The sequence below is a fragment of the Dermacentor variabilis genome, chromosome 2, assembly GCF_050947875.1.
Source record: "Dermacentor variabilis isolate Ectoservices chromosome 2, ASM5094787v1, whole genome shotgun sequence".
Classification (NCBI taxonomy): Eukaryota; Metazoa; Arthropoda; class Arachnida; order Ixodida; family Ixodidae; genus Dermacentor; species Dermacentor variabilis.
In genome coordinates, this window is record NC_134569.1 from 256112391 (window position 1) to 256123021 (window position 10631).

At 42.9% G+C, this 10631-nt stretch overlaps 1 long non-coding RNA gene across 2 annotated transcripts; it reads left to right on the forward strand.

The window, feature by feature from the left end:
* The first annotated feature begins 2885 nt into the window (after positions 1-2885).
* On the forward strand, positions 2886-8257 carry LOC142573255 (uncharacterized). 2 transcript variants are annotated; one of them, XR_012826266.1, is made up of 3 exons: positions 2886-3310; positions 4068-4193; positions 6556-8257. It is a non-coding gene; the product is annotated as an uncharacterized LOC142573255 (long non-coding RNA). The 2 variants fall into 2 exon arrangements; XR_012826265.1 differs by having other exon boundaries at positions 2887-3310; positions 4068-4180.
* Positions 8258-10631: the final 2374 nt, after the last annotated feature.

The following is a 10631-nucleotide window of genomic DNA, read 5'->3' on the forward strand; positions in this document are numbered from 1 at the left end:
GGTACACAGACTCCACAGGTAACATGCTGCTGGATATGTGTGAGAGGCTTAACTTAGTTGTCTGTAACTCTACTGAAAAGTGTGACGGGATCATAACATGGGAGGTAGGGGGTCGACACTCGACAATAGATTATGCGTTGATGTCACATAGGATGTACGATAGATTAGGAGCCATGATTATAGATGAACAGGACTCCAGAAGTATAGGTAGCAACCACAAACGTATGAAGTTGAGTTTTAAGAGGGAAACTAAAGCACGAACGACGCGCGAGGAAACGCCAGATGTGATTTTTTACTCAGAAGACGAAGTGGAAATAGCGGCCAAACAAATTGAAGAGGAAATATCAGAGAGTACTGAAACTGATTGGACTTACCCAAAGTTAATGAGACTATTTGAGCGTGAGCTAGGTAAGGCGCGAGTCAGGAAAACAAGGCAAGGGATACGAAAACTCAAGAGCTGGTGGGATGAAGAGGTTAAGAAGGCCATAAAGAAACGTCAGGAAGCCTCCAGGGAACACAGGTATTCCAAAAGTAAGGGAGAACCTGAAGCAGAAGTAGAGAGGAAATGGGTAAACTACATAAAATGCAAAAGGGAAGCATCTTATTTGATCAACGAGAAAATCAAGACAAAAGGATCCCAATGGCTGTCAAAAATAAGCAATAAAAAAGATAAACAGGCAGCTAGAAAATTCTGGCAACATCTGAACTCCTTGGGTAATAGGACAAGCCTAGAGCAGAGGCATATAGTAACAGCTCAAGGTACTCGGTTAGAAGGAGAGACAGCAATGGAGCATATAGGAACCATGATGAGGGAAAAATTTACAGAACAGACAAATGGTACATGCAGTACGTCGGAGAGGGATAGCCCGGTCAACCCACTGCTTTCGCTTGGACAAAAAGAGTGGGAAAGGGCGGAGAAGAGGGTACCAAGTAGCACATCGGCAGGCCCCGATGGTATTCCAATTATGTTAATAAAGAAATTGGGCCCGAAATCTAAGAAAGCATTGAGGGAGGTGGTGAGCAAAATGCTAGCGGATGGTAAAGTACCTGACGAATGGAGGCTAAGTAGGATGAGAATGATATATAAGGGAAAGGGGGACAAAGCTGACATAAATAACTACCGGCCTATAACAGTGACATCAGTGGTTTACAGGGTGGTTATGCAGATTATAAAGGACAGACTGCAGGCATGGGTAGAGAACGAGGGGGTACTTGGAGAGCTACAGAATGGGTTCCGGAAGCATAGGAGGCTAGAGGACAATCTGTTCTCGCTAACACAGTGCATTGAAATAGCTGAAAAGGAACACAGACCCCTATGGCTGGCTTTTTTGGACATCAAGGGAGCCTATGACAGTGTACTTCAAGAGGGCTTGTGGGGCATTCTGGAAACTTTAGGAGTGCAAGATGGAGTAACCAATTTCTTAAAAGATATCTATAAAGGTAACCGGGTGATTATACAATGGGAAAATCAGGTTTCGGAGCCTGTGATGATTCGGCGGGGGCTTAGGCAGGGGTGCCCATTGTCACCTCTGATGTTTATGCTGTACCTACAAGGTCTAGAGGCCAAAATACAGCAAAGCGGACTCGGCTTCAACCTATCATTTCTCAAGCAAGGAAAATTGATTGAACAGTCATTACCAGGACTGATGTACGCGGATGATATTGTATTAATGGCTGACAATGCAGAAGATCTGCAGGAATTAATGGACATATGTGGTACAGCAGGAGACAGGTTGGGCTTGAGGTTTAGCAAAGAAAAATCAGCAGTCATGATTTTTAATGGTAACAGTTGCGGCGAGCATAAGATACAGGAGGCCACGCTGGAGATAGTCGATAAATACAAGTACCTTGGGGTGTGGATAAATAATGGCATTGAGTATCTGACAGAGTACGAAAAATATCTAACGACTAAAGGTAACAGAAGTGCAGCGATTATGAAGAGTAGGGCACTGTGGAACTACAATAGGTACGAGGTAGTACGAGGGATATGGAAGGGGGTAATGGTACCAGGCCTGACTTTTGCCAATGCAGTTCTATGTATTAGAACAGAGACCCGGCAACAGTTGGAAATTAGGCAACGTGGTGTGGGTAGGCTCGCTCTGGGAGCACATGGCAAGACACCAAATCTTGGAGTGCAGGGGGATCTGGGATGGTCTTCTTTCGAGGGCAGAGAGGCTAGTAGCAAGATAGCATTTGAGGAGCGATTGAGAAAAATGGGGGAAATTCGGTGGGCTAGGAAGGTTTTCAGTTACTTATACACGAGGAATGTTGACACGAGGTGGAGGAAGCGAACTAGAAAATTGACAAGCAAATACTTGGGCAGTAGCGGGGGAACAAGTAAGGAATCATCTGTCAAGAAAAAGGTTAAGGAGGCAGAGAGGGGTATGTGGAGTACAGAGATGCAAACCAAATCGGCATTGGAGACATACAGGACGTTTAAGCAAGAAATAGCCAAAGAAAATATTTACGATAACTCTAAGGGAAGCTCATTGTTGTTCGAAGCCAGGACAGGTGTACTGAGGACTAAAACGTACCGAGCCAGATACCAGCAGATAGATTTGGTTTGCGAGGCGTGTAGAGAGGAGGAGGAAACGGCGGAACACGTGATACTTGCTTGTAAACAACTTCACCCTGCAGTTGAATCTAACGGGGAACTATTCAAAGCCTTGGGTTTTAAAGACAGTGAAAGTAGAATAGACTTTGAACAGGTAGAAATAACTAAACGGAGGCTATCTGATTGGTGGACAATATCAACGCAAAAGTAAAGGAGTAAATACATAGGTATGCATGCATATAGAACCATTAAAGGCTAGGTGGCGCGCGCCGCCGCCGCCCGATTCAAAGGGTTGAGCCACAATCATCCATCCATCCATCCATCCTTTTCGTATTCAACGCGACAGGTAGAATACGAAGATACGGCGTGTTGTAATTGCTCCGTCTTCAACGGTTGTTGTGCGAGCTGCATCGATGTGTTTGTTTGATCGTGTGTTATTAGGTTTGCTGTAATGAAATGAGACGTAGTTCGCGAGCACGAAAGTGCCAGAAGATGGCTTGAGTCTCGCTGTAAGCACGCCGTATGCGTGGCGCGCCAGCTAAATGTGGACCAACGATTTTCATGCCGTGGAGTGTGTTCCCTTTGTCTCCGCTGGTTGTCGTGGAAAGCTTGGTGGACGGCGCAAAGAAGTAATGCGTATTATTAGCGTGCCTCAGCTCGTCCACTACCCAGCGGCTTGTTTGCTGCAAGTGACATCGCAGACGCATCACTGGAAACTTGGAGAGCGCCTTTCGACCTCGCCGTACTGTTGAAACGGTAAGCAATCGTGCTCGCCAACTACACGTGCGTTCATCCGTGTTGTGTGCGCTTCCCGTGTGTGTATAGAGTGCCTTGCGAACGTAGCAAGTGGAACACCCACGTCAACAGTGAACCCTGTGCTGATACTTGCTACGCGCTGGTTGTAAAAATTGTGTACGCAACTCTATTGCCACAGTGCGGAATTGATAATCCTGATAAGCGTTTGCTTCCGCTGAGAAAAGTTTCGGAAATCGTGTTCACCTTGTGCAGCTGTGCGTGAGCTCCCGCCTGTCTGCTAAAGTTGCATAGTAACGACCCGTCTACCTCTTCATCGATTCTTTCTTCAATGACGTTTCCTCACTTATAAATGCTTCGACGTTGTGCACAATCTCTGCTTACGAGGTTTTTGGCTAACGAACAGTTCTAGGGAAAAAATGTAAGTCAATCACAGCTTGCTACTAGTACAGCTTTATTTCCAAGACAAGATGTGTTGACATAACTGACTTAACTAAACATGACAGGGGAACGTTGCCTATACTAAGTAATGGAAAAAACTAAGATTAGATTGTAATCTGCTGCTGCGGCGCGTCCAAAACTTTATTTGATGTAGAGGTCCCTATTGTCATGACATTCGATAATTTCAAGCATTTGCTCTCTTTCCACATTAGTGCAGACATTGTTTTCATGACCCTTTTAGGTGCTGATTGCAACGTTTTCACGATATCACAGCTTTATTGTGCCACTGCTATAAGCTAACATAGACCTCATTTTGTAGTGGCGAGGCCGTGACCCACAACATAAACTACAAGATCGAGGAGCCCCCAGAAATGCAGACCCTGTGGTATATGGCTGCAGCAGCATGGCGTGTGATCTGGATGGTCATGTCAGGTGTGTATGAAATGTATGTGTTCCAAAAAGGGGGCTTGGTGTCATTCATGGTGAATTTTGTCAACACATTCCATACTGCAGCTTACTAAAGAGACTAAATATTTATGCAACCTTATTGAACTTGCTACCTATTTGTGTGCATAGCCATTATGCCCACATTATTGTGTTCTGTATAAAACTATACCTAACCTTTCCTGATGTTTAGTATTTCTTTTGCGTAAGTTGCTTACCTGCAAGCTAAATATAATTTTTGCTTTGTACGGAGTGTATTTATGACTTTTTATTGTGGTTTTATTCTTTGAAAACTATTTCCTATGCTGTACCCCTTATTTGCATAATTTTTTTTCTGTTTATGCTACAATCTCGTGCAGTTTTCTGTGCATGTAGGAATTCGAAGTGTAGTGGACTAAATATGTCACAGGTCTAAGCACGTAGTGTGCACACCTTTGTTTATCATTTATATCTTTACAGTTACTTCTCTGTTACCTTAGTAACAGCCACTGCGAAATACACATTTGGTGAGCTTTAATTTCTTGAAAATTAATATGATGGTCAGTATTTCCTATGCTGCATTTACTTCAGTAGTACATAGGCACAGACTGATATGGATACCTTGGGACCTACACAGGATGCCTTTTTTGTTTGTTGCATTAAAAATGGCGGCTCACCCACATGTCTTACTATATATGTGGTATGCCTCATCGATTTCACTTGTCAATTTTTACAGTGGATGAAAACAGATGAACGATTGTAATCCAACATGAAGCCCCGTTGTGGAAATGTACGGCCAAGTTGGATGACCACACTGGTCTTTTGAATGAAATATGGTGGTCTCTTATACACATACGATACTGGCCAGTTTGCCCTATGTACACTTGACCACATGTGAAAGGGTACAGTACGCTGCCTGTGACACACACGCCAATTTTGGTGGTATCTTTCACCGAGCAAGCCTCCCTTGCCTGCTTGCCTTTCTCAATTCTCTTGCACACTGCTGTGCATATAGGCACCCCGACAAGAAAGGCTTGCTTAGATACCACTAAATTTGTCTTGTGTCTGTCAGAGGTAGTGTAGTCTATTCTTGTGATCATTTGTATATTTGGTCAAATGTACATGCAGCAGATTGGCCGGTGCCTCAACACGTGCCTAAGACAGCACCATAATTCACTCCCCGGATCAGTATGTTCGTCCCACTTGACCATGCACCGATGGGACTGGGGCTGCACGCCAGATTTAGATTGTTCATCTGTTTTGTTCAGCTCCAACAACCAATTGACCAACAAATTCGCTGAGGAATGCCACATAAAAAGACTGGGTCACAATCTGTTTACTGAATTGTCTGCAACCTTCGTAGGAACAAATTTGTTTGTTGCAACTAGTTTTAGGCACGTTATTTCTTGTTAAATTTTCTGCTTGACCTACAGAGCAGTTATGCAATCAATTTTCAAAGAGACATGATTAGTATAATTCTTGTTTTCTGTTTTTCACATGCCATGTTGCAAGAAGGACCCTTTTTAATTAAAACTGAATTAACTTTTCAATTGCAATTGGGAAGTCTTATCATTGCGTTTAGGATACATATCAGTGTACATACCTGTACTATATTAGAAACTAATTGTTTCAATAACTCAAAAAGCACGAATATACTGTGTCCATTGTATCTGACAGTGACACTGCGACTGTGTTCCAAATACCACTAATTGGCAGTTATCCATCATAATTTGCGAAAACAACTTAAAACATTATTGTTCCCCATACAATGGATACTTACATGCATCATCATGATTGCTCAAGCTCCATGTGAGAAAGTTATTATTGGCATATTAAGCATAGTACATACCAACTATGGCTAACAGCGGATGGAATATTAATTTTGTCTACCGCTCAGCAATAGAAACCAGTAGGTCATTCCCTTCTTTTCAAAAAATTTGTTTCCTATGCACAGTGTGACGTCTGTATAGGACTCTTAGCTCATGGGTGTTCCTGCTTGCTTATCTTATAAATGGGGAATGTGTTGTCATTGCAAGATGAGATTAAGGTGTGACTAGGCTGTTGTCGTTTGGAGACGCTTTTTGTCATCAGCAATGATATTCTACTGCCAGGCACATTGGCCCAGTGCTGATGTCACAGTATCTTGGGAAAGTAAAGATATTGTCAAAAATGATTGTCAAAAGAACTGCCGCTGTTTGGCAGAGTGGTGGGGAGGTGGGGTGTTTTGCCACTTTTCTGTTATAATTTTTTTCTGAAATACTGAAATGGAACTTAGCATAATGCTACAACTATATAGATATTTGTGGCATATTTGTGCCTGCTAATACATTATGGCTGAATGTTCATTACACCTTTTGAAAATTAATTTCAATTGTATTTTCCAGGCTCCAGCGTCGCTGTTACTAGACGGACCAAATGAGGCCAAAAACTAGCCTTTCCTCGCTCCTTTCCTGGGAAGTGAAATAGCAGGTGATCATGTAAGAATGAACTTGCAACATGTGAGCAGTAGCCAAAGTTCCATACAGGTCATGCTGGTGGTGGAATGATAAGACAAACCGCAATATTTATTTATTCATATCTCGTGAATACTGTGCAGTTTTTCAGCAAGGAATCAGATAAAATAAAGAAATATCATTGCATCAAAGTAAACATGTTATTTCAAAAAGATAATTCACGTAGCACAGTACCATGATAAAACATTTTCAGACAACTAGTCTGCTTTTGATACGAATTCATGAAAACTGCAAATTTTGAAGAAACAGAGCAGTAAGGTTAACAAATCTTACTCATAACTAAAAAATTAGATCACATTTCTGTTGGACCTAATACCATAATTTAATCTGGCAAATTAGAGATACCATATGCTGCTCTAATATACAGTCACTAATTTATGAGTAGATGTGCGAAACTCTCAAACATTGCAACAATTTCATGTAAGCTGTAAATTCATATGTAAAGTTTGTTGACTTTAGACATAGCAGATGGAGTCTGCAGAACTGTGATATCTCTTTCTGGCACAGAGACGGGGATGAGTAAGCTTCGTGGTGTTATTTTTCTTAAACCTGCCAAATAGTTCTTCCTGCAACAAGTTGAATTCTCAAATGCCACAAACTTCAAATTAGTGCTGTGGTTGTCTCAAAAGTATTTCTGTATTTTGGATGTATTTGAGTAGGAAAATTTACAGAATTAACGAACTTGTGCTAGTTCTTCTTTATTCTTTTACAGTTGCAAACTAAGTCCTTTTCCTTCAAGTTTTGCTATTTTCAGCAAATTTTAATAAATATTGATGATTTTAATGTAAAACTATGATTTAAACATTTTTAAATGTATCAAACCTCATCAAATTTGATTCCATAGTTGCCGAGAAAAACTATTTTACTGTTTATGTGCATTACATAGGAGCTCCTGAGCTAAATCTCTTTTTTAGTCATTGCGTGTGTCGGTCTGGTTTGTATTTCTCACCCTAATTAGAATATTGGCTCTGATCTCAAAATTGTTTCCCTTACAACGAAATACAAGCTTTTAAACTTTGTACGATATATGCTGTACTGCTCTATGAAAACCACTGTTTGCCACATTTTTGCAGGGCCTGCCAGTGCTAATTTTACACATAAACATAGACTAATATGCTGTGTGGTTTCGGTATATGGTGTACTTATCTGTGAAAGCCATTATTTGCCACATTTTCGCAGCGACTGCCAGTGTTATTTTTGCACTTAAAGAAACTAAAATGCTGTGTCGTTTCGTCAGGCTGACACAACATTGCAGTGCACATTCATATCAGTCTATTTTCAGGCTTTAGTATCCAACCGTTCAATGTGCACTGCTGGAACAGGCACTCCTTTTGCAGTTTTAATGGTATGGTTTCTTGTCCTAGTCAAGCCTGTTATTGCCAAGTGTCAACTGTAATCAAGTCTGCCACTGATTCTTTTAGCTCATGTTTCGCGTGTTTGCACCACCAGCTTGACCTGAGAAGCATGTTGGCAGCTACAGTTTGTGTGTTGCAAGTTCTAGTCTGAAGCGTGTATGTCACATATATGAAGTATGTATCTAGTCTGAAGTGCAATAAACATTTCAAACTGAATACTTTGTGGTTTTAGCACCAATTATTTTGCCACTGCATTTACTGTAGTCCTTATTGCCTACAGTAGAACTTTGGTAAATTGCAAGTTCTTTACACATATCGGCCTAGCTTTTATAGGCATTTGCTTGTAGGTACTCGAAAGCAACTGCATAGAAATATTCTATAGAATTTTGTCTTTAGCGTCTCTAAAGCAACTCGATAGAAATATTCTATAGAAATTTGCCTTTAGCATCTCTAAAGCAACTCGATAGAAATATTCTATAGAAATTTGCCTTTAGCATCTCTAAAAAAACTCGATAGAAATATTCTATAGAAATTTGTCTTTAGCATCTCTAAAGAAACTCGATAGAAATATTCTATAGAAATTTGTCTTTAGCATCTCTAAAGAAACTCGATAGAAATATTCTATAGAAATTTGTCTTTATCATTTTTAAAGCAACTCGATAGAAATGTTCTATAGAAATGCGTCTTTAGAGTTCCTATAAGAATGCGGTGGCCAAATAACTTTTGAAACTCTATAGGAAAATTCTATAGGCAATCAAAATAAACACAATAGAGTTCTATAGAGAACATTGAAAAGACTTACTAAAAAAACACATTAAAAATTTTTGTAAGGGTCGTCAGTTCGACGAACAGCAATCGCACCTCCATCGGTTGCTGCTTTTAGTTTTCCGGATATGGGCTCGCTGACCGGCCCCGGGTTGGGCCAGTGTATGGACGGCGTTGCGGCGACAGGTAGCGGCCTGGTGACGGCGAACGGGAGCTCCACTGAGTAGTGGCGAGGTAGTCGGCGATATCGCGGGGGCGTTCACCTTGCTGCGGGCGCGGAGCGTTCACGGCGAAACCTCGCAGTCCCATCTCCCGGTATGGGCATCGTCGGTAGACGTGACCCGCTTCTCCGCAGTGGTAGCAGAGCGGGCGGTGGTCAGGAGCGCGCCAAACGTCTGTCTTCCTCGGGTAGCTGCGCTGGGCGACGGGTAGGCGTGCTGGCGGCGGCGGTGGTGGTCGACGGAATTGCGGCGTTACGGGGCCCTGGCGCGGTCGTGGAGGGGGACCCTGACGGCGGGCGACGCTTGCGAATGTCTGCAGGAAGCCGCTTCGGAAAAGTTCCCAGGTCGTTAAGGTGGCTTCTCGGTTCTCGAACCACGTCCTGGCCGCGTATTCCAATGCGAAGAAGACATATCGCAGTTTGACGTCGCTGTTCCAGTTGTTAAACGTAGCGACTCTCTCGTACGTCTCAAGCCAGCTTTCCGGGTCCACGAAAGTTGAACCACGGAACGTCAGAGGCTCCGTGGGCTGCTGCAGCACGACGGGTGACGCTGGGGCTGCCATTGGGGTGGACTTGGTGGCCATCTTCCTAGTCGTCTCAGGCAAAAGTCCGTGCTACGGGGGCAGTCCTTGCAGCCTGCGGCTAACTCGCTTGTTCTTGGTGACGTTGGTGTCTTCCGAGTGAGGGTATGGGTCACGGCTTTGTGGGGGCGTCCGGTACATGAACGCAAAGCACCTCCACCAGATGTCACGTGGTCGTGACGTCAAAGAACACAGTAGCAATACTGTGAAAGGCAAAAACTAGCTTTTATTGGGCGAACCTGTGCCCACAAAACAGGCTACACTTAAAGCACAACGAGAGCGGCGAACACAGTCGGCGATCGTCGTAAATCTGATCAGCGGGTCAAGCGCGTCGGCTTTTATAGAGCAGTCGTCGAATGTTCCAGACTGATCGTTCGGACCCGCATGCCTTCCACAAAGTTCTACAACATTCGAGTCACGCGATGAAATCAGACAACACAAGGTTCGGCGACAACAGACAGCGGATAGAAGCATCGATAACTTTCCAGAAACTTCGGATACATGCAGACGCGTCCCGCGCTGCGCGATAACATTTGTTAGGTGGCGAAGCGTGGTCGCCCGTTAAATATAAGTACACGTGTCAGTATAGGTGTCTGCGAGGCTCATGTTGGCTGGCGTTGTACGAGGCTTCGTCTAAAACGTGGATGTGGCTACACAAATAACGCGTTCTGAAAGTAAAATCTTCATAAAATGTTTACATTCACGCATATTACATCTTTACTCACCTACAATGCATGACCAAGCGAAGAAAAGCAAGAACAGACGACAAACTGTTTCAAAGCTAGCGCGAACCTTGTCGTCTGTCCTTCAACTTTAGCGGCCCGCTGATACTTTTTACATAACATATAATTGTACACGTAATAACAAGTTCTCATAGTTAAACAAAACATCTTTTCGCGTAATAATAAAGCTAAAACAGCTTTTTAAGAGCTGTTTTAGTAGAAAATGAATCATTGTGGCAGACGGAACGGTACTTGCCAAGCGCGTCTTCAAGGTGTCCTGTCTCTACGAGAACGATGCCAATGC